General features: G+C 45.5%; 1 long non-coding RNA gene across 1 annotated transcript in view; it reads left to right on the top strand.

Annotated features, from left to right (window-relative positions):
• Positions 1–24,902, top strand: part of LOC144368516 (uncharacterized) — a 140,776-nt gene that overhangs the window by 74,730 nt on the left and 41,144 nt on the right. The window lies entirely within an intron of this gene.

The raw sequence follows: 24,902 nt of genomic DNA, 5'->3' as shown, positions 1-24,902 counted from the left end.
TAAATGGACCTGAGAAATGGGTCCGTAGAAGTCTCTTCATAATTTTTACTTTCCTGATAAGCTCACGAAGCTGCCCCCTGGTTGTAAACTCTGCAGCTGGAAATTTACCTTCCTGAGTCAGGTTTCTCAGTCATTACCATGATGCCAGGTTTAAACTCTCCTTTGAAATCTGACTTAATTTACTGAATCATGTTCAGTAGCAGTAAGACCCTCAGGATCACAGTTATTTTTGGAATATTTGTAAGATCTAGTGTGTGCCTATGGGTTTTGTTTTCCCCCTTTTCTTTATCTAATAAAATTGAATAAAGGCCTGGTGTCAGCCATACCATTATCCATTTAAGTTATAGATAATAGTACAAGTATTTAAATAATAATAAGAAAAGATTTACCATCTTTGCTCCTGAATTTTGACAACAGTTATTTAAAGGGACCATGGCTAATAGAGATTTAATTTTTAAAAAATTTTTTTAGTTGTATGTAACACAATACCTTTATTGTTCAGGGAAACAGGTCAGTGAAACGGGGGTTTATTAGGAAACACGGGCTGTCCAAGTGCCCGCCCTGGAAAGGGGGCAGAGACGTGCTCTGAATCCTCGCCTTGTTCAAAATGTGTGTGAAAGACCTGGGAGAAGCCTGCTGAACTTGGGGCAGAGTTCAAGAAGACGGAAACCAATGATACAAAAACATTTCTTTTTCCTCTTCTTTTTTTTAAAAAATTTAACCTTTATTTATTTATGTGCTGCTAAGGATCAAACCCAGTGCATCACCTGTGCTAGGCAAGAGCTCTATCACTGAGCTACAACCCCAGCCCACAAAAACATTTCTTTACATGGAAAACCTACTTATTTGGGAAATGATACATCTGTTTGGGGGCCAACAGGAAGCAAGACTCTTGGTTTAGCCATAAAGGTTTTATTACCCCTTCAAAACACATTGATCAAGGGGACTGGGATTGTGGCTCACCGGTTCAGTGCTTGCCTAGCATATGCAAGGTTTGATCCTCAGCACCACATACGAATAAATAAATGAAATAAAGGTATTGTGTCCAACTACAACTAAAACAAACAGAAAAAGAAACACATTGATAAAGAATTTATGTTGAGTCTATTGTAAATGTTTGATTCAGTGTTTATGTACAAACAGTTCTATTGTTTTATAATTTTTGGATATTGGTTTTTACCTATGAAATTTCCTTTTATTAAAATCATATATGAAGAAATTGCTTCACCTTATAGGCAGAAATACTTCCCAGTTTGTAAAACTTTGATTCTACCATGCTTTTTTTTTTTTTCCCTCCAACCAGCCATATCTCTGTTTTTCAGGGGGTGATTTTACATTTGTGGATTTTTTTAGCCTTTTTTCTTGAGGCAATTCTGCCAAATGTATATTGGCAGAATTGCTGCACATGAACATCTTAGAACTTTTCTCCTGGAGAGCAGAAATTCTTATCATGTTGGGCAAAGTGAGCATATTAAGTAATCTTAATTTCAATTTCCAAGCCTTTGTTAATCTGAAGAATTTTGATTCATATCAGATATGGGGGTTCTTTGGTCCCAATAGTGACATAATCATGGTAGGAGCTACTTCTTCTGGTATAGAAGTTGCTTTTTCATTTTAGTACTTACTGGTAGTTAAGACTCTTTGGAACCAGGTCTAATAGTCTGACCTCGCTCCATTCATCTCACTTTAAAGACTTAGATTCCAAAGCTGGAGAGGGTATATTTTCAGATGTAATAAATAACAATGTTAAAGAGCAAATTTTCTGGCTAGCATTTTAGAACTAGCTAGGCTTTTTTGATTCAAGCAACTTAACATCTCCTATCTCTAATTCATCTGTCAAGATTGTTGTAAAGACAAAGCTCATGTATGCTTGGCCTGAGGTCACAACGCATGGTAGATATAATGATTATTTAAAGACCAAAGTGATTTGATCTTGCCTAAGGTGGATTTCGTGCCAGCCTTTCCCAGGTGTTAAATCACCTAGACTTTGAGCTGATACTATAGGTCTTCAGCAGTTCTTCAAACACCTGGGGCATGAAAGTTTCTGGCTACAGACATGTCTCTGGGTCAAGAGATACCTTTGGCCTCCTTCCCTTCCAGAGAATGGACAGGTGTTTTGCCAAGTAGCTGAGCTTGCATTAGGGCCAACAGACAGAACTCTCAAGTACATGTGATCATGAATATGGGTTTTTTTTTTTTCTATCCAAGGAAAACACACCAGTAAGATGATGGAGTGAAGATCAGAAAAAACAACCTATTAAATATGAAAATGTACCAATTATATTTTTCTGTTTCCGCTAACACATGAGTACTTCTTGAGAGATTAGTATATTATCATTGAGCGCTCATAAAAAGCCTAATCACTAATAACTACTTATCTGACCCAGAGGAGTAAACTGGGGCTTAGAGAGGTTAAGTCTGCTGACTAAATGGGATGCACTGTACAAAATTTTCAGCGCTACTCAAAGTACGGTCCTTGGACCAGCGCCTGTCCACCAAACGTTATCAGTTTGTGAGGGGATAAGTACAGGTATTGACAGGAAGCCTTTAGAAACTCTTAAAGCAGTTTGTTGAATATTTTGTTTCTATTGAATCTTTTTTTTTTTTAAATCTGGGGTTTGTAAAAAGAAAAAAAGAAAGAAAAGCAATCTGTCACATGAAAAGTGTGTAGGTGAGCACTGTGAAAAATTTCAAGAACTGCAAAAAAAAAAAAAAGTACTATGATTGTAAGTACTGTGCTACCAAGAGCATGCTTGGAAAAATGGGGTGTGAGGGTAGTGCTTCTCACAGGGGAGCAGGGACAGACAAGTGGTACGGCAGAGGTGGTCACTGCAGAAAGCAAGGGCTCCACTTTTAGGATTGTCACTCCAGAGAAGAAACTGTAGAAACTGCAACCACCTTGTGCATAGTGCCACCGGCAAAGAGGGCGGGGAGAATAAAGGACATGAGGTTATTGTGAGACTATTATTACCTTCCCTGGGTTTCTGGTATTACAGGTTTGTAGAGCTCCTAACAACCTGTCTCTTTGGAAAGAGGTCAACTCAGCTACCACTTACTGAGGAGCTACCAGGAACTAGACTTGAATGAGGCACTTTATACCCATCATACGATGCTTACTTCTCACAGGTCGGTTTGGACACCTCCATTTTTAAAGGTAAGGAAATGGCTCCAAGAGGTTAATTAACTTTTTCAAGATCACAGAGTCAGTGAGTTATGGAATAGGAATTAAAACCCGGGTCTCCTTGTCAGGGCTCATACATTTAAACTCAATCATAGTAAACGACTCTACCAGTCTTTTGGCAACGATGGAGAAATCTCTTGTTTTATACACACTGGGAATACATGATCTCAATATCCTTTCCAGAAACAACTTGTTGAAACCTACTCCGCTGTCATTGTTGAACCTGTTTTTATGGATGTCAAACATGGTGTGGTAAGATGCATTTTTAAAAAGGAAGGAAGGAAGAAAAGAAAGAAGGAAAGAGGGAGAGAGAGAGCGATGGAAAGGGGATGTAGTTCAATTTTCCTAGCTTGTGTGAGGTTCCCTGGATTCAATCCCAAATACCAGAAAAGAAAAAAAAAAGTGTCCCGAAGACCTGCAGGGGGCAGCAGAGGCCCACTGACCCTCATTTCATCTTTAGCACAGTGCAGAAAGGGGCCAAAGGACACTTTAGTTCTCCTCCTCCTCCTCCTCCTCTTCCTCCTCCTCCTCCTTCTTCTCCTTCTCCTCCTCCTCTTTCTCTAGGGATTGAACCCAGGGGTGTTTAACCCTCAAGCCACATCACCAGCCCATTTCTATTTTTTATTTTGAGACAGGGTCTCATTAAGTGGCCGAGGTTGGCCTTGAACTTGTGATCCTCCTGCCTCAGACTCCCAAGCCACTGAGATTACAGGTGTGCACCACCACACCCAGCTTTAATTTAGTTTCTTTATTCCTTAAAATTTACTCTTCTTCCTGGTTTTCCCCTTAAGATAATCTCCCTCATTTTTAAGAACTCCAAATTTGTCTTAAAATGAACTCATGGAGATTGTCTCTAAAGCCAGGCACGGGGTGTGCACCTGTTGTCCCTGCAATTTGAGAGGCTGAGGTGAGAGAATCACCTGAGCCCAGGAGTTCCGGGTAGCTTGGGCAATGCAGTGAGACCCCTTCTCCAACAAAACAAAACAAACTTTTCTCTATGCATGGAGTTAGATGTAATGGAACAGCTGCTCTGATATTGTGAAATACGTCATTATTGCCCAAGAGAAGAGAATGCTGGTAGGTACCCACTGATTTGGGGGCTGGGCAGAGGAAGCACTAAATTAAAATGAAATGAAATTCAAAGTCATGACAGTACTGAAATCTTATTTTGGGGAAAAAGAAAAGCTTAACACAGATGCTCTGGATTGAGGTGAATTGAGATTGTGATTTCTTTTGCTGTCTTAGAAATTTTTTTTAGTAATTCAATTTCCCCAAACTTTTTCTTGCAATCCAAAAAATTCATGGACTCATGCGGCCTTGCATGCACACATGTAGTGAGCATTCCTTTTTATTTTGAGTCATGGACTCAGCCTGTTAAAGCTGAATGAGACCCCAGACAGCACCTGGTCAACCTTCTGTCTTCTGGAGTGTGAGTCGAGAGTTGAGACAAAGCACAATGTTGTTCCTGGATGCCAGAGGTCCCAGCCCCGGGCCTGGTCAGGGGTAGGTGCTCTGTAAATATTTGCTACCAGAATGAGAAGACTTGAGGTCCAGAGAGAAGACTGACCCTTAGAAATTTATAGAGCAATTGAGTTGTGAAGCTGGTTCTAGGCGCAGGACTCCTGAGCCTTGGCCACTAGTCTGGCTTGTCCACTTTGTGTCCCTGAAGCACTAGCTCCACTCTTCACCTACCTGTCTGCTGAAACCCAGCTTCAGGCAGTGCGTGTGTGTGTGTGCGTGTGTGTGTGTGTGTGTGGGGGGGTGTTTCTAAATTCTGCCTTTCTCATTAAAAGATATTTCATGCACAGCGTATGTTTTCAGATATATTGGTCTACTGCAGCTGTAACAGATGACTACAAATCTAGCCGTTTAAACAACAGAAATGTATTATCATATTCCAGTTTTGTGTGGTGCATCACCCATGAAGCTACTTGAGTGGTCTTTTACTCTGTAATGAGCCATGGGGGACTTAGGTCTCCACCTGGGTTCGAACCCTCATTCCCGGGTGTAGACTGTCCTCTCTCTACCAATGGGACAGCTCTCAGAATTGGGCGTGACCCATTGGCCTTGGACGGCCCACCTCCTGCTGGTAAAGAACGTTCTGTAGAAAACCTTGAAGTTCCCTTGGGTAGGTGAACCCAATGCGGGCCGGCTGGCTCTCTCTCTTTCCAGTGTGGAACTGGACCCCTAGGGCCGTCCAGCCGTCCTGCTCCCCTTTCCAAAATGACTTCTGTGTGGTTGGCCGTTTCTTCGCCTTTTTCCCAGCTTTGTTTCGCAGCCAGTTCACTCCACGCAGAGGAGCTCCCACTCAACCGGCTGCTGCCCGGACGAGGCCGGGGTCTTGTGTGTTAGAGGCCTGCACGGCAGAGCTGCGTTCCTTCCTGGAAGGCCCACAGGAGAATTGGTCTCTGTGCCCTTTCCAGTTTCGAGACCAGCCCCACACACTCCTTCGCTGGTGACTCTTTATCCATCTTCAGAACCAGCAGTGGTGCATCTCTCTGTGCCTGACTTTCATAACTACTTCTTCCTCGGTTCCCTCTCCTGCCCGCCCCCTTCCACTTTCAGGGACTCCTGTGACTATGTTGGGCACACCTGCGTAATTCCGTCTAAGGCTGGATGATGAGCCACCTTGATTCCGTTGGCCCCCTTCATTTCCTTTCGCCATGTAAGTTAACTTCTTGTGTTTGTAGGTTCTGGGATTTAAGACATGGACATCTTTGAAGGGATGCATTATTTTACCTCCCACTTCAAGTGCCAACATAGTTTGATTTTAACATCTGTTATAGTTATAACTAGTTATGAGTAAAGAATTCAGTTGTTTTCACAGTCTGGCAGTTAATGAATTCCATTTAAAATGTGGCCTTTGTATGCGTTTCCATCATTTAGGCTTAAACATCCCCTCTCATAGAAAAATACTCTTTTTACTGGGGGGAACTGAATCCAGTAAAACATATATAGTAAATAAAGAAAACATATATAGTAAATAAAGAAATTGGAATTCAAACCTAAGCAGTGCTTAACACTATGTCACATGTCCAGGCCTTTTTATTTATTTATTTTTTAAATTTTGAGACAAGGTCTCAATAAGTTGCGTAGGGCCTTGTTCAGTTGCTGAGGCTGGCCTCAAACCTGCCACCATCTTCCCTCAGGAGGAGACCACTGGGATTTCAGGGGTGCACCCCTGTGCCCACATTATTATAGAGACTTTGTAATTCTCCCTTTGGTCTCTTGAACCAAAATTCACAGATAATGTTACGTCTACATGCATCACTAAGAAAATCAATATCATGTATGGAAAAACAAAAGGTAAATTTTACAATAAAGTGATTTAGATACACTATGGAATTGCTCAAGCTTTGATCCTTTAGAAGACATAATGACAGCCACACGCCTGTAGTCCCAGCAGCTTGGGAGGCTGACGCAGGAGGATCACCAGTTCAAAGCCAGCCTCAGCAACAGTGAGGCACTAAGCAACTCAGTGAGACCCTGTCTCTAAATAAAATACAAAATAGGGCTGGGGATGTGGCTCAGTGGCCAAGTGCCCTTGAGTTTAATCCCTGGCACACAGCCCCCGCTGGCCCCCCCTAAAAAAAAAAAAAAAGGAAGACATAATGAATGACAGAATAAGAATTTTGCAAGTCACCCAGACCCCTGTCATGGCAGCAGCCACAGATACTGGTGGCTGATGTAGCTGAGTTATACTAGTGACTCAAATTTGTTGTTAGTCATAATTTTAGTGTGAACAACTTTTGGGAACATTCCAAACAATGTGAAGTTTCATTTTACCTGTACTTGATTTACACCGTAATTGCATTCCTGGAAAATTCAGTAATATTTTAAAGCTGTGCAAAAGTGCTTTCAGGCCCGGGGAGATGACTTCACGGTAGAGTGATTGCCCAGCATGCACAGGCCCTGGGTTCAATCACCAGCACTGAAAAAAACCTTGGGCTTAGATGCAAAATGGAATTCAGCTCCCGGTTCAGATAATGATTAACAGGGCTTTTACCATTTAGCTTTCATGAAGCCTAGGAGGATACATAAGCGACATGGGCCAATCCACCCTTGCATTGACACACGATCACAGAACATCTAGCGTGTAACCCTCACCTTATCATGAAATGCTGGCAGTGCCTGCAAATCACTGTGACAGCTTAAAAAGCACACTTGTAAATTTCCCAGACTCTTTCTGGAAGTGACCTCACTCCTACTGAGAATCCCTGATTGATGAGGTCAGCATGTTTTGCTTACCTGGGATTTTCACTGGGAGAAAGGAGAAAAATAGACTTGACATTGGTTGAGTGCTAATGAAATGCCATACACTATTTTAAACATTTCATCAGTGTAAACGCATGTAATCTTTACAACAACCTGACAATGTAGGGTCTATTATCCTGGATTTTCAAATGGGGGAGGGGGAATGAAACTTTTCAAGGTTAAGTAATTCATCCAAGAAAACATATATAGAAATTGGAATTCAAACCGAAGCAGTTTGGTCCCAGAGCATGTGCCAGTAACCCCTGCACCCTACTCCCAGTTCCATTGGACCCTGTCGCTCTGCCCACCTCCCAGCTCCCCCCGACCACACCACACTCCTGCTATTTCTTCCTCTCTGGCTCCCTGGAACAAACGGTGACGTCATTGCTGCTGCAGATCCGTGAGTGACTCTGTTAATGATGGTGAGAATGAGTCAGGGGCCATTCATTGGGAAGATCATGTGTGTGTATTGTATTTTCATGACTGATGGAGTAACCTGGTTACAGTTGCTTGGAAACTGTACACTGTTCTAAGTGATTTTTTAAAAATCGAAATTGTCCCTGGCAAATGCCTGTAGGGATTTCCTCAGCCCTTTCACAGCCTCTAGTTCTTGCTACTACAGTGGGAAACAGAAACCTAGCAGTGCCCTTGGTCACCTCTCCCTCACTCTTCCCACGTGTTTGACATCCACACGTAATTACCCTCTGGTCGAAATTTTCAAGGAAGGAGTCTGAATCTGAGGCACAGAATTGCTTCACAGTGGCTTTTAAAATTACTATTTTAAAATATTCATTGGCAGAACGCCAACATCATTGTCCTTCGCTGGAAGAGAACAAAATGAATTTCATATTTTGAGTGGAAGACATCTGACCACACTGAATTTGAATGCGTTAGTATTGCTTTTTTTTTTTCTTTTTTTCCTTTTTGTGGTTCTGGGGCTTGAACCCCGGGATGCTCTGCCTGTGAGCTGTGTCCCTAATCCATCTCATTTTTTTGTTTTGAGACAGGGTCTCCCTTACTTGCTGAGGCTGTCCTTGAATTTGTGATCTTGGAGCCTCGGTCTGGGGTTAGAGGTGTGCACCCTGGTGTCCGGCAGCACCCTAGTCTGAGAGGTGGGTGTCTTAGTGTGTTTTCTGTTGCTCTAACAAAATAGCGGAGACTGGGTAATTTATAAAAAGTAAAAGTCCATTTGGCATATACAGTTTTGGAGGCCGGGAAGTCCGAGAACGTGGTGCCAGCACCTGGTGAGGGCCGTCTTGTCTCATCATACGGTAGAGGCCATCTCATGGTGGGACAGAGCAAGCTCCTGTGAGCTCCTCCTCCTCTTGGGAAGCCACCAGCCCCACCAGGAGGGCTCCATCAGGGGGCCTTCATACTAATGACCTCATCTAATCCCAGTGACCTCCGAGGGCCCCGCCTCCAAATGCCATCCACATGAGTCTGAGGGGCTGGGGATGTGGCTCAGAGGGAAGGTACTGCCTGGAAGGCATGAGTCCTTGAGCTCAGTCCCCAGAACCACAATAAATAAATGCCATCAACCAGGAAGTTTTTTTTTTTTTAAAAAAAAACAAAACATGAATTTGAGGATTAAACTCCAACATAGGTCTTGGAGGGGCCTTCAAACCGTCAGAGTGGACTCAAAGGAATCCCAGCGTGTTAGGGCTGAAGGAGCCAGCCGTGTTGCCCCTTGAGTGCAGGGCTGCCCCAGGACAAGTCGCGGCTGTGCACTTGCTGTGTGACTTGGAGACTACCCAAACGCTTCAAGACTCAGTTTTCTTACCTGTGCATGGAGATCAGACTTGTTCCTAAATCAAGCGCTCAGTATTGTGAGTGCTCGGTCACCCAGCCTGGGTAGGTCGGAGGTCAGTGTGCGGGAATACTCTCGGTGTGTAGGGGTGTGGATTAGTGGCCCCTGCGTGTTGGCCCCTTCATGTAGCCCTTTAAAAACATTTTAGTAATTTGTCAATCTTAAAGGTTGGATTTCATTTACAACCTGAATTCCTGGCTTTCAAAAGAATGGAAAGAATGGAAAGAATGGAAAGCTGGGGCTGGGGCTGTAGCTCAGTGGTGAAGCACTCGCCTAGCACGTGTGAGGCCCTGGGTTCGCTCCTCAGCAGCACATACAAATAAATAAAATAAAGGCACTGTGTCCACCTACAACTAAGAGAGAGAGAGAGAGAGAGAGAGAGAGAGAGAGAGAGAGAGAGAGGAAAGCTTTGAAAATCCCCTGCCCTCTTTCCTACATGGCAGCCATAGACTGAAGTTTGGTAGAGAATGTCCCCAAGGACTCTGTCCCAGGGCTTGGGACTTGCCAGCTCAAAGGCACGTGAGTTGGCTGCTGCCTGTGGCACATGGGACACCTTCCACGAGACCTGCTGACAGCAATGGCCAACTGTGTCAGGCCTCCTCACCAGGAGCTGGGGAAGCAGGACACGATGGAGATTACTGACCACATCATCCCAACTTCTTAACGGAACTTGGTGTCAGCAGCTCTGACCACAGACCTTCCGAGCTAGTGGAGGAGGATGAATCTGCATGGCTGCCCCATGAAGGCTTCTGACTGGAAGTTCAGAAGGGAGTTCTTGATCTGGCTAGATCACATTCTGTGCCTTATCTTTTGAAAAGTCTGTGTCAAAGCACTACAAGGTGCTTTCCTGATCTTATTGAGAGAAGGGAGGAACGAGAACTATAAAATTCTCGACATGATCTCAAAGCATCAATGTAGATCCTTGATACAACTGAACCCTGCTGCCACTGAGGGGGAATGAGACAAGGGGCAGTGACCAAGTGAGGGGGACTCCGCTCCTGCCTTCACAAAGACCTCGCCAAGGGAACGTGCAGTATAAATAGAATAGTACGAAAAATAAAAAGGGTCGGGATGTGGCTCAGTGGGTACGTGCCCCTGGGTTCAATCCCCAGTACAGATAGTACATAAATTAATAAGGAGGACAATGAAACAGGGTTTTGGTTTCATTCCACAGAGGTGGCCGTCCCGCATTAGTGGATTCCTGGCAAACACAGTGGTATTATGACTTTTCTGAAATCCATCTCACTCCCCTTCTTGAACAGGACCTACGTGCCTCGTTGGGACTGTGATCAGAATTATTTTTAAAAAGTGATTGTGCTGGACTTCACCCTGTTAAAGCTCCAGCATTCTGGTGAGGCCCCGTTGACAGAAATGCTTTAAAAAAATCCGAACGTGAGTGAAAGAGTGATGTCTTAGATAAACTTGACTTTTATATAGTGCTGTCCCAGTGAGCAAGCCAGCCGACATTGCCCACCTACTGTACTTCGAGGGCAGACTTAAGAGATGTGATGGGAAACTCAGTAAATCCAACTGGATGGCGATTTCTCTGTCTGTGGGCGAGGTGGGAGGCAGGGGGTGCCAGACTGTCACAGACACCTGGCATGGGTTAGTTTCTTTGATCCTCACAACCACCTTAAGAGGTAGGATCTATTATTACACCTGTTTTACAGGAAAGGAAACTGAGAGCCAGGCAGAGACAGTAACTTGCCCTGTCACTGTGCTATAAATGGCAGAGACGGGCAGGCCTGCAGTGTCATGATGAGTTCTTGGCAGCCCCATCTTGCTCATCTCCCTGAAGCAGGCCAGACACGGTGAAGAGGCCAATTGCACTTGCTTATTGTGGCCTGAAGACACGACATAGCTGTGGCTCTTAAGGCAGGCCACGCAAGTCCAGAGGAACTCCGTGTCACCTTTAAAGACAAATTGAACCTAAGAGAACTGCTAGCCATCAGCAGATGAATAAATGAAACCAATGTGGTTCATATACACAATGGGATACTATTCAGCCATAAAAGAACAAAATTCTGCTGTTTGTAATATGGACAGATGAACTTGGAGGACATGATGCTAATTAGGCCAGGCACAAAGACAAGGGCCGCATGATCTCACTCATGTGTGGAATCTAAAAAAACTGACTTCATAAAAGGACAGAGTAGAACGGTGGTTACCAGAGGGCTTGGGTGTTTAAGAGGGAGGCCGAGATGGGGAGATGTTGATCAAAGGATACATTATTATAGTTAGATGGGAGGGAAAATTTCGAGAGTAGGCAAACGTACAAAGTCAGAGAGTCAATAAATGCTTGGGGTTGGGGCAAAGACAGGTGGGGGAGAAATTAGGACTGACTTAATAGTCAGGGAATTTCTTCCTTCAGTGATGAAGATCTCTAAAATTGGTTGTGGTGATGGTTGCATGACTCTGAACTTACTGAAAGTCGTTGGGTTGTACACTTTAATTGGATGGATTGTAGGACATTTGAATTGTATCTCAAGAAGGCTATTTTTAAAATAAAACAGATCAATTCTCCCTCCTTTAAAGAAAGAAAATTGGCCAGGTGTGGTAGCACATGCCTGTCATCCCAGCGGCTTAGGAGGCTGAGGCAGGAGGATCGTGAGTTCAAAGCCAGCCTCAGCAACAGCAAGGCGCTAAGCAACTCGGTGAGACCCTCTCAATAAAATACAAAATAGGGCTGGGATGTGGTTCAGTGGTTGAGTGTCCCCGGGTTTAATCCCCAGCGCTCCCCCCTGCAAAAAAAAAAAAAAAAAAAAAAAGAAAAAGTAAGAAAATTGCAAGCCCACAGTGACAGAATACTTAAATTACTTCACTGCCTAAAAAAGTGGTCAATGTGTCTGGTATGGTGGCACCTGCCTGTGATCCTGGAGGCCAAGGCCAGCCTAAGCAACTCACTGAGATTCTGTCTCAAAATAAAAAATGAAAACAAGGGCTGGAGGTGTGGCTCAGTGGTTAAGCACCCCTGGGTTCAATCCCTAGTTAAAAAAAAAAAGTGGGTAATGTAATACTTGGTCTGCTTTTGCATTTAAGTTCATCCAAATCTTTTTTCAAAAGCAAACCATGCATGAGATGATGTAAAAATTGCTTTTTTATCTTTAGTCTCAAATAACAGCCCTGGACTCAGAGCTGATAGCCTCCTGGATTCTAGCGGTTCAAGCAGCCAAGGAAGGGAACACTCCCTCCAGGTTCCCTGCCGCCCGGCAGCTTCTCTGTGTTTGCAGGAGTATCCGGAACTTGTCCCCTGCAGAAGCCTCTGTGGTGAGGGGAGAGACAGTTGAGATGCCCACCAAAGTGGCAGCACTGTGGCTGGGAAAGCGGGGACAGCTGCAGGTGTCAGCGGGGAGTGGGCATCGCGTCTGAGAGCCAGCCGCCCATCTTGGCACCAGGTCTCCCCCACGGAGAGACTGCATCGACTCAGCATTGAGCTGTCCAACCAGAAATCCATCCTCTTTTTTATTTTTTTATTTTATTTTTTTAGTATTTTCAGTTGTAGATGGACACAATACCTTTATTTTTTAAAGATTTTTATGTGGTGCTGAGGATTGAACCCGGTGCCTCACCCGGGCTAGAGAGGCACACTCTACCCCTGAGCCCCAGCCCCAGCCCAGAGCGATCCCTAGTCTCCAAAGCCTTGATACAGTTGAACGGTGGTTGGCAAAAACAAGCAAAACCCCCAACTGCTTGTGGGGATCTTCCTGTTCTGTAACCTGAGGTGGTCGGATGAAGCAGTGAGGGGGGTGGGGGAGGTCCCTGCCTGCGTTTGAGTCCTGGGTCTGTTCCCCACCAAGTGTATACCCCGAAGCTCTGGGACCCTCTGTTTCTTCATCGGTAAGACAGGAAGGATAATAACGGATGCGGTGAGAACTGAGCGTGTCTTGTGGGAAGACCTCAGGAACTGTCATCTCCACTTACCATCATCTTAGTACCCTCCATGACTAGAGTAACCTCGGAGACCCTCACCGAATAGTAGCTGTTCAGGAGAATCAGTCGGGTTATTGGGGATCTCTCTCTTTTCTCCTCACACTGCTAGGTGACAGCTCTCTTCCAGGGTCAGAGAGCCTCTTCCTGTGAGTAATGTTTCAAATTTACAACTAGTCCACAGATCTCCCCCACACCCTGAAGCTGTTGTGCTCAGTGGACCACACCCATCTGAGGGCAGGCCTGGGCTGTTGCCATGGTGATGCAGAGTATTTTGTAAAACACTTGGCCTGGGGGGTAGTTGATGAGTCATACTCACCACTGGGTGGGGAAACTGCTTTCAATCAACACGCCAGACAAGAGCTGAATGGAGAGCTTGCTGGGGTTCTTGCAGTAAATCAGAGGTATCTCTGATCTGATCTGTGGTTTTTTTTTTTTTTTGGTACTGGGGGTTGAACCCAGGAGCCCTTAACCACTGAGCCACACCCCCAGCCCTTTTTAAAATATTTTACTTAGAGACAGGATCTCACTGAGTTGCTTAGGGCCTCACTAAGTTGCTGAGGCTGGCTGTGAACTCACCAAACTCCTGCCTCAGCCTCCCAAACTGCTGGGATTACAGGCGTGTGACACCGAGCCTGGCCAGATCTGGGGGTTTTGTTGCATGCTTGGTTCATCTGTTGTGTGGTCATTTTCTCCTATACCCTTCCTGTGGGTAGAGGGAGCTGTAGATAAATACCTTCCACGTGCATCAAGAAACTGCAAACTTGGTTGGGCACATGCCTACAATGCCAGCTGCTTGGGAGACTGAGGCAGGAGGATCATGAGTTCAAAGCCAGCCTCGGCAATTTAGCCAGGTTCTGAGCAACTCAGCGAGACCCTGTCTCTAAATAAAACACACAAAGGGCTGGGGATGTGGCTCAGTGGTTAGTGCTCCTGGGTTCAATTCCCAGTGCCCCAAACAAACAAACAAAAACCCTGCAACTTAGTTCTGATAAAATAAACGCCCTTTTCCTATAACTAAACCTAGCTGAAGGATTTTTTTGGTGGTCTTTCCCCCGCCACATTTCCACTCTCTTCATATATGTTCCTTGTTTATAAACCAGGCACACAAAAATTCTTCAGCGTTGTTTTCAAATAAGCACATGGGAGGACATTTATCAACTGGACGTATTTGAACAGTGTAGGCGGTGTAATTCCAGGATGGAAAATCTGTATTAGAAATGACTTCTCTGGAATCTACTAGCAGATCGAAGTCAGCAAATCCGCATCAAGCAAGCCCCAAAACTAGAGCTGCATGCTGAGTTCTGCCAGGATATGTCATAAGCCTCGAGTGGTTAGTCTGGATTCATGTTGCTCAATTGCACTGTCTACGCACAGCACATTGGGCAGGAGCAGAATTTAGACATGCCCTTTAGGAAAGGACCGGCTAATAAAAGTAGACCACTCAATCATTTAATTAGGTCTGCTGCACCGTGGCCATGGGAAAGGCAGCCTGCCAGGAGCAGCCGCAGTGTGAACGGTAGAACAAGCCCTGGTGAGGCAGACCAGACAGGGCCCTAACCACCCCAAGGTTTTCTCCCACGACTGGAGCCATCTTCAAAAGATGTTTTCACCAATGACCAGGAGCCGTGAACTCCTCTCCCAAGCGAGCCGCAACCCGCCTAGGCAGAGAGGCATGCCCTGGTTGACAGAGGGCCTTCTGCAGGAGGTGGTGGTGGGTGCCTCCACCATCTTTGCCAAGGGTGCACTGAGGAGCCCGTCGTGTACAAGCAGATCTATGGATCAGGTGCAAACCCTGGAACCAAAAGCAAAGAATTGACAAGGTGTGCAGGAAGCATGGGATTGTGCTTGACAGCTGACTGTGCGCTAGCGCGGACCTGCCCTTTTTGTCTAGGTGAGTCTTAGACTCCTTAAGAGCCATCCCGGGAGGCTGCCCTGGGTGCCGTCTCTCATATTCGAGCAAAAGCCTCTTTGGGATTGCTTGCTTCTTTGTGATTTCTATCTCAAACGGAGCAAAAGGAGCCAAGGCCGAGCTTGGTAACATTAAGAGCTGGTAAGGCTGGTAACGCTTGCCCACGGGGAGTTTGTAATCTAGGTGAGAGAAAAGGGAAGAGAAGCCAACAGTAATATGATGCCCATGGTAACATTAAAGGAGGAGTACTGGTGACATGCATTCGGGGAGGGAGAAATCACATGGCTGGGCAGTCAAGGAACATGACACTTGGTGTGACCCTTGGAGGCTGGGTCATGCAGAAGGTATTCGGGGAAGGGAAGAGCAACAGCAACGGTGCAAGGTCAGGTCCCATTATGGTCTTTGGCCCATGTAGGGATATTGGAATAGGCCAAGGGGGGGCCCAAAACTGGGGGGCAGTCATGGGTGTGGCATGTCGATACCATATAGTGGGGGCCGTTAGCACAGAGTGTGGTGCTGGGTCAAACAAGACCAGGAGAACTGTGTAGAAACCAGAGGGGCCGTGTTAGCCAGCTTTCTATCCCTGTGACAAAATGCCTGAGAAAAGATACTTACAGGAGGAAAGGTTTATTTTGGCTCGGAGTTTCAGAGGCTTCTGTTCATGACGGCTTGGCCTGGTGGCTCTTAGGCCTCTGGTTAGTGAGGCAGTCCCTCATGGAGTAAGTGATGGGGGGAAGCTGCTCATCCCACAGCGGCCAGGGAGCAAAAAAGGATAAGGAAGGGTCAGGGGCAGGCTGTTCCCTTCTGTTTTATCAGCTTTTTCTCGGCTGTGACTAAAGGATCTGACCAGAACAATTGTAGAGGAGGAAAATTTATGTCAGGGATCACGGTTTTAACCCATAGAATGTCCGCTCCATTCCTTGGGGCTCAAGGTGAGGCTGAACATCATGGTGGAAGCGTGACAAGCAGCTCACAGGACGATCAGGGAGCAGAGAGACTCCACTCTCCAGATGCAGCCACGCCCAGTGACCACTTCCTGCAGCCACACCCCAGCTGCCCACAGTCACCACTGGTTAACCCCCCAGGGATCGATTCACTGCTCAGGTTAAGGCTTAGTCATCTCTCCCCCAACCTTTCCTGCATGGTCTCACGTGTGAGCCTTTAGGGGACACCACATCTAAACCATGGCACCTTCCAGGGCGTGATCCCCAGGGACCAAGCTCCTCCCAAGAGTCCATGCAGTTATGAACCCATCAATGGATTAATCCACTGATGCAATCAGAATTCTCATGATCCGATGACCCCCCCCCAAAAGTCCCACCTCTGAATACTGCTGAATTGGGGGCCAAGTCTTTAACCCATGAGCCTTTGGGGCCTGCCAGGGGCTGCTCAGAAAGTAGTGACTTACAGCCCTGCCAAGCTAGGAGAAGAGGAAAAGAGTGCAAAATCCAATCCATCCAGATCGTGCAGAAAAGTGCAAAAGTTTGCAGTGTGATTCCATGAGGTATGAAGGATCTGAGGAGCTGGCATTATGACATGGACGTTTCCTTACCGTCTGACGGAAGGTCTTATAACCAGAAAATGAAATTAAAAAGAAAGATGCTAAATCTACAAAGTAATTTTCTTTCCCTCCCTCCCTCCCTCCCTCCCTCCCTCCCTTCCTCCCTCCCTCCCTCCCTTCCTTTCAGTACTAGGGATTGAACCCAGGGCACTGTACCACTGAGTCACATCCCTTGCTCGGTTGCTGAGGCTGGCTTTGAACTTGCCATCTTACCTCCTAAACTGCTGGGATCACAGGAGGTATCATCACACCTGGCTCTCCTACAAAGTCAGTTTTAAAATAAAATATCGGCGGTCGTTTTACTGAGCAAAGTGGCACACTCCCGAAAAGCCAGAGACTTTGGAGGCTGAGACAGGAAGATCACAAGTTTGAGGACTTAGCAATTTAATGAGACCCTGTCTCAAAAAAACAAAAAGGGCTAGGGATGTAACTCAGTGGTAAAGTGCCCCTGGGTTCAATCCTCAGTATCAAGAAAAAAAAAAATTGAAGGACATTTAATTCATTTTGAAGGCTCTACTTTAAAATGATTGTCGAGTTGCACATTTCAAAAAGCTAGAAGAAAGGATTTTGAAAGTTTTCCAAGGAATGATTAATGTTTGAAGGGATCAATATGTTTTACCTGGATTTAAACATTCCACCAGTAGACATGTATCGAACATGACACGGAACTCCATGAGTATGTGCAGCGTCTATGTTTGCAGGTATCAGTTAAAATAGAAATACCCGTTTCCAAAGTGAACTTGAACAGGGAGAGAATAATTAACTCTCAAGTAGAAGCTTCTGTCTCTTAGTTTCATATTACCGCCATAATAAAGGATCACAAACTTGGCAGACGGAGTGACACGTTTGTTATCGTATCGTTCTACATGTCAGAAGAAATCTGACATGGTCTCATGGGGATGCAACTCTGGCTTCCATAAGGGAAGGGTCTGTTTGTGCTCATTTTCATTTTTAGCAGGATTTAGCTCTTTACCTGTGTGGAACTGTGACCCCGTGTGGGTCAAGCGTGGGCTGCTCCAGGGGCCCTCCGGATTCCTTGACTCATGACCCTCTTCTCTGTTTTCAAAGATGGCAGCTGTGATCCGGTCCCTCTCACCCCTCACACCTCTCCCTCTCCCCTTTCTCTTTGTGATGCAGCCAGTGAACTTTCTGTGCTTCTGAGGACGAATGTGATTTTTGCGGCTTCGATCTGGAATGTCTCCCAAAGGCTCGAGTGTTAAAGTCCCCAGAGCAGCCATCTCTAGAGGTGGGACTTCTGGGATGTGATTGGATCGGGGGCTCTGATCTCATCCGTGGATTAATCCATTGATGGATTCGTACCTCCATGGACTCTTGGGAGGTGCTAGAAACTGTAGGAGATGGGACATTGTGGAAGGAAGCAGGTCCCTGGGCACAGGAACTTGGTGACTGTATCTTTCTCCAGTGTGTGCCCCTCATCTGTTTCCTGGCTGCCATCAGGTGCACGTCATTCCTCTGCCATTCCCTTCTACCATTTTTTGCCTTACCTGAGGCCCAAAGCTTCAGAGCCAGCCCACCATAGATGGGAACTTCTGAAACCACGAGCCTATAGAAATATTTGCTCTTTTAAGTGGTTTTTCTCAGGTATCTTGTCACAGTGATAGAAAGCTGACTAACTCAGTGATACAACTGGGCCAGCCTACCCGGATGATCCAGGATCATCTCCCTGTCTCAGGAGCCATGGCCATTTATCACATCTGCAGAGTCTCTTGACATGTGAGGTAACATAGTCGCAGGTTCTTATTAGAATGAGGGCATTTTAGGAGGAGGGAAGTATCATTTTGTCTCCAGGTAAAATGGTTTTTTTTGTTTTTTTGTTTGTTTTTTTAAATATGAGAAGCAGGGCTGGGGATGTAGCTCAGTGGCTGAGCACTTGCCTAGCACGTGGAAGGCTCTGGGTCTTATCTCTAGTACAGCAAAAATAAATACATACATACATACATGCATACATACATACATAAATAAAAGATAAGAAATGGAATTTGATGCTTGTGGTCCTGGAGGAGATGAAAATACTTGTCTAATATAAATAGTTTCCTTGGGCAGGCGAAATGGAATCCCAAACACTGAAAATTCTGGGTCTTGCTTGTTAATTCAGGGAATAAGAAAAGAGCTTGCCTGATTCTCTGAGCCTGTGAATTCTTTGAAAGCGATGGCCGGACGGACACACCCTTCTTTCTGGCCAGAGCTTTTCGTCCCTTTCCCGTAGAATCCCCAACTTTTCTAGGGATCCTTCAGACAGAAAGTCTGGCCCTGCTGGTCACGCTGAACTTGCTTCTGGCTCATCAGCTCTAACAGTATCAGGGAATGGAATTTGGGGCACTAACAAAAATGAATCAATTCTTTCCGCACTATCCCCTTAAAAAGGAGTAAAATAATGCCTGATTTTCAGATCCTCCGTTTACTTAGGCTCTGCACATTAGCTTCAATGGTTTTGAATCCTTGCTAGAGGAGTGGTAAAAATGTATTCATTCAGTAAGTGATGATTGGGTGTGTGCTGCGACCCAACAGCCCAGCGATCGCTGTTCTCTGAAAACAGCAGAGATCTGGCCAACCCTGTGTTCATGAGAAAGGCCTGGCTGTCGAATTGGAATACGCTCACTTCCCACAATTGTTTAATGAGAGGACAGGAACTGTTTCCCTAGAGTTTTGTCCATCTAGTGGATTAATTATTCAAAAGATTGTCTCTGCTTATAGCAGGAGGAAAAATGATCCCATCCTTTAGCTTTTTCTGAGTCCTTTTTTTAGAACTTTTTTTTCCCCCCCTGGCCTGCTCCTGCCTAGAGAGGAAGCAGACTTTGTTTGGAAGAGGATGGAGTATTGCATTCCAAAGCTTTCCTTTCCACTCTGGTGGTTGATTCTGATAAGCAGAATTTGGGAAACACTGGGAAAAACGATTTTTCCCCCCAATCTTTCACCAAAATATTGTGCATGACTTTTTTTTTTTTTTACATTAACTTACAGCATCTTCAATCTCAGCAGTTTTCATTTGTGGAGGGAAATATTTTAGTTCTAGTTATTGGAGAAGGCTAAGGAAAAAACACAGACCAACTGGCCGGCATGCAAACCCAATCCTGCCACTCCCTAGCTGTGTCTTACTCCATAGGCCACGTAACTTCTCTAGAGCCTCAATTTCCAAATCCAGGAAATGAGCATAGCCACCTATATCAGGCAGAGTCCTCAGTTTAAATAGTATTAACCAACTACACTTAATTGCACAATATAACTTATGGATAGGTTACTGGATAGCTCAGAATCTCCAGAAAGGAAAACGGATAGGAATAAGTAGGCATCAGTGAGGACAGCAGCAGAAGTATGTTACCAGTCCAGTCTGATGGATACAGGGCTGCCCGACAGCTGGACTCCGATACTACTGCTACTTCCTGGCTCCTCTGCTCTTGGAAACTCAGGGTTGCTGTCCCCTGCCTGCCTTCCAATAGAGTAGATTCTCTGCTTCTCAGCGTCACGCACTGTAATCCGGTGTTGGAAGCAGGTGCATGTGTGCAGTGAACTCATGCCGTCTTCTACCCCCCAGCTGTGAGGAGTCTGGGAAAGCAAGTATCTGGTGTTTCCATTTCTCTAGTGAGAGATGCCCTCTTTTCCTCCACGGAAATGCCTAAGACTGAACGTTTTCTAAACAAAGGGAGGAAATTCAGATGGTAGGTAGGTCCCCAACACTTCTGGAAGAAAGGAAGGAAGGACGAAAAAGAGAACGAAGGAAAGGAAGAAAGGGAGAAGTTTTGCCCACTACCGTCCATCCTTTTGATTGTCCAGCGTCAACCTACTTCTTTTTCTCTGTATTTACACTTCCAAAAGAAGAAGATTCTCCCAAACAACCTGATGCAACCATACTTCATAGATTGGGCAACGTTCTGACGCCTTCTCCCAGGGCCATCTCTCTCTCTCTCTTGTTTTTTAATATAGATGTATTTTTTAGTTGTAGATGGACACAATACCTTTATTTGTTTATTTTTCTGTGGTGCTGAGGATGGAACCCAGGGCCTCATACACATGAGGCAAGCGCTCTGCCACTGAGCCAGAATCCCAGCCCCGCACACCAGTCTTTTCAGTTATTAGGTTCATCTCCAAATTCAGGTCCCTGGATGGTCTCCATTCCTCTTTCAGTTTGGAAGTGATCCATCTCAGTGTTCTGTAATGTATGGAAGGAATTGTAAAGTTCACCATCAATGGAATATCCTATTAAGTGAGGAGAAAGAAAGAAAATCCGTTTAAATAGATAAACACATCACATACCAAGAAAGAAAATATCGATCACGCTCTATTCCATGTTTCTGCATCAGGTCCCAAGGCCAAAAATAAGTATTTTTGATTTCTGTCCTTTCTTCCGATTCTGCATGCCTTTTCGGCTGGCTGATGTTCTTCCTACAGTGATGTGACCCCAGCCTCCATGGCTGGGGATCTAAGCCCTTGGCAGTCCTAGGTGCTGCCCCAGGATCTCCTTACCTCATCATGCCACGGTCTGCCCTTTCCCCCCGATATTCAGGATCAGTCAAAACAACCCTGTAGCCAGAAAAAGGCCCATTCACCCAGTGACATGAAGAGGCTCAAGTGGCAGCTTCTGCTTCCAATCAAGTCGCTTTCTTGTTAGGATCATTCATTCTCTGGGTATTGTGCCTGTAAAAAAGCAAAACCTGGCCTCCCTGAGACGGAAAGAGACTGAGCAATACCCACAGAGCAGGTCACGTCTTGTCCACCCGATTAATAAGAGCGAACACCAGTGACGCGTTTCCCCGAGTCCTGTGAGCTGCTCTAGCAAATCCCTGGAGCCCAGGGAGGGGAGGGCGGGAACTGGGATGGGTGGCCCGCGGGTCAGAAGCGCGTCCTATGCTGGGACCGGGGTCTGAAGTGGGGGTCGGGGGGGGGTTTCATGGGATGGAGCCCTCACCCTGGGGAGTCTGGTGCCATCTCCAGGAAGAGAGTGACAGCACTGAATCGAATCAGAGGACCCCAGCGGTGTCTGCTGGAGAATCTGCTGGAGAAGTGATTGGTGGCTGATGGGAAGAAATCCTCTCACATTTTGGGGACCACAGGTCATCAAATACTCAATCAGGATTCCATATTCATCGTTGAGTGAAAGAATAGAAAAAAAAAATTTTTTTTGATTTGTTTTTCTTTTCTGGTCTCCAGGTTCTTTACCTCAAACCTAGATGCAGTAGCTTCTTCCCGTGTCTGCTATTTTTATATTCTTTAGAGTTCTTTTGATTCTGTGGTTAATTTCCTGTTACTAGTTAATCATTCTTCACACTGGACTTCCTCTGTTCAAATCACTGTGTTTCCTGTCTCCTGACTGCAGTTCGATGGATACAATCACCAAGCACTGGACATTTTTCTTGGAGGCTTGAGTATCTAAGAAAGAAGCAATGGCTTATTTTTCAAAACTGCAAGAATGTATTGATTTTTTTTTATGTGTGTGTAAAAATAGCACTGCGGTTCTGTTTAAAAGAAGATTCCTGGTCCTGTAAAAGTACACACTGAAATATTTGTAGACAAAATGGTTGCTGAGATTTGCTTCAACATAATCTGAGGAGAAAGGAAGGTAGAGTCTAGAGGAAATAAGGTTAGTCTTGAGCGAATAACTGTTGAAGTCACACAATCACTACCTTTATATAAAAACACCACATTTCTTGCATATAATATACTTAATTTTGCATATTTATGTGTCTATTTTATTTTTTAAAAATATTTATTCTTAAGTTTTAGGTGGACACAATATCTTTATGTTACATTTATGTGGTGCTGAGGATTGAACCCAGTGCCTTGTGCATGCCAGGCAAGCACTCTACCAGTGAGCCACAACCCCAAGCCCTTATTTGTCTATTTTAGAAAATAAAAAATAAAAGCAAAGATAAAATATCCTCTAGGTGGACTAGACTTTATGAATATTCATTAAAGACAAGGTCCCATTACTTCCACAAGGAACTACTCTGACCGATGGGCTTCTATAACATCCTCGGTCACTAGAAGTTAGGGCTAACTCAGGGCTGAAGACCAATATATTCAAAAGGCTCTCCTTTAGGGGAACTGAAATAAAGTTCTTCCATGTATTATTTTGTTAAAATGAACCCAAATACTATGTATAATTATAACGCTCTGATTTAAAAAAAAAAAAAAGATTATCCTAGCGAATGATGGCAGGTTGCTCTGAGCGAGCCAGAAGGCAGTGTACACTGTATGCTTGGTCTGCATGGGAGGGTCTCTGCTCAGGAGGCACCGACTGAGGGCTGAGACCGGGCTCCGAGGCATGGACTTCCCAGCCTGGTGACTCAAACCAGACCTCTGTCCTTAAACCCTGGAGTGTTTTCAGTTAGACGAATAGAGTAGAACTGTTTTGATCTTGGGGACCCAGTGGTGAATAAGCCATGGCTAAAAGGTCTTGGACCCACTCTTGTGATCACCTGGCCAGCCCAACTGCCTGCCATGTCCAGCAGTCCTGTGGGGGTGTGTCCTTCTGCAGCCCTGGGACCCTAGGGTTCTCAGTGAGACCAAGAAGCTCATTCACAATCAGCGTCTCCCGCGTGTTTCTCCGTGGGGAGCCGCTCTGGACAGGAGCCGTGTACAGCCCTCAGGGCCTGGGTGAAGAGGCACCCACTGCGATGCTCAGGTATGAAAGGTGCCGCTCCTGGAGGGGGATCACACCCACCTGCTTGATGTGACCCTGCCCGTTGCCCTCTTTTGGATAGAATGTTCCATGGAATAGTCCCCCCAAAATAAGAGCCGAGCCCCAGACCCGCCCGCTGTCTTGCCAGACCCCTGTTTCCCTCTTGCCCCGCTTTGTGGGAGCCTGAGGCCTGGAGAAAGGTATTTGGTGTCTGCGGGGTCATTTCGCGTCACCCCAGATTCACCCGAGTGACCTCGGTTCAGAACCCCGCGCTGGACAGAGCCTCCATCTCTCTCTCTTACAGGACAGTGGCCAGCCAGCGAGCTTTTGGAGGAGGGTGGTGTTCCCTCGCCAGGGTGCTTCTCAAGGTCGTGTGAAGGTCGTGTCTTGAGGGCGTTTTAGGGGGAGGGAGGGGCACTTACCATGAAATCCAGCCTCCTCTTACCTTCTGCTTCCCAGTCTGGTTCAGCTCGGGCACCATTAGACCAGGTTTTAGCCACGGGACTCCTCCAGCTGTTCAAGCTTGTGCAGAAAATCAGAAAAATTGCTACGTGCACCCACGTCAATGGAGGCTGACCTAAAATTAGGCTTCTTCCACTTTAACTGGTACAATCTATACAACTGGCTTTTCGGGGCATGTTGAAATCTGACACTAGTTTAAGGCCCAGAGTCAGTGGGGGACAATGTGGGCGGGAAAGGAGATGAATTGGCTTCCTCTTGTAAGACCGTCTGTCAAGGCACAGGGTCACCAGGGGAGGTGGGAACACTCAGGACAAGGAGGGTGTGACAGCTTTGATCATAACTGAACAGGGCTTTTGGGTACGGAGTCTGCCAAATTCTACCATAGTCCTCCACTCCAGTACTCAATGTTAGATTCTTCCTGTTCAGTCCTTTAAATCTTCCACAGAAGAGCTTGCAAGGCTGGCCAGACCTGGTGGCGCACACTGTAATTAATCTCAGTGGCTTGGGAGGCTGAGGCAGGAGGATCACAAGTTCGAACCCAGCCTCACCAACAGTGAGGCACTAAGCAACTCAGTGAGACCCTGTCTCTAAATAAAACACAAAATAGGGCTGGGGGTGTGGCTTAGTGGTCAAGAGCCCCTGAGTTCAATCCTCAGTACCAAAAAAAAAAAAAAAAAAAAAAGAAAGAAAGAAAGAAAAAAAAGAGAGATCTTGCAAGGCTGTGAATTGAACAAATAATTTTGGACCCACAGGATCAAACTTTGTGTTGTTTTGTACTAACTCAGTTTTATGGCTATAAAAGACAGATAAGAATTTTATTTTTAATTTTTTAACTTTTTTTTTTAATTGTGATAAAACCTTTTTTTAAGTGACCTGAAGTTTTGGGTTTCAGTCCACGTTGTGAGGGACAAGCTTAAGAATTTGAGCTTCTTATTGTCTATCCTTGTTCTGCCTAGGGTCATGAGACGGAAGCCTACCGTCCTTCAGTCCCCCCTGTGGTGCATGTTGATCTGTGGCTGCTTTGTCTCTCCATTCTTCCCTTCGCTGGGTTATTTATTCAGGTGACCACAGGTAATGAATTCGTAAGCTGAGACTTCATGTCACCTGCTAGAAAGTATAGCACAGCCAGGTCACCAGCTTCTAACTCAAGTCTGGATTGGT

Source organism: Ictidomys tridecemlineatus, chromosome 11, assembly GCF_052094955.1.
Source record: "Ictidomys tridecemlineatus isolate mIctTri1 chromosome 11, mIctTri1.hap1, whole genome shotgun sequence".
Classification (NCBI taxonomy): domain Eukaryota; kingdom Metazoa; phylum Chordata; class Mammalia; order Rodentia; family Sciuridae; genus Ictidomys; species Ictidomys tridecemlineatus.
Note: the sequence above shows the minus strand (reverse complement) of the source record. Positions and strands in the feature narration are given on the sequence as shown.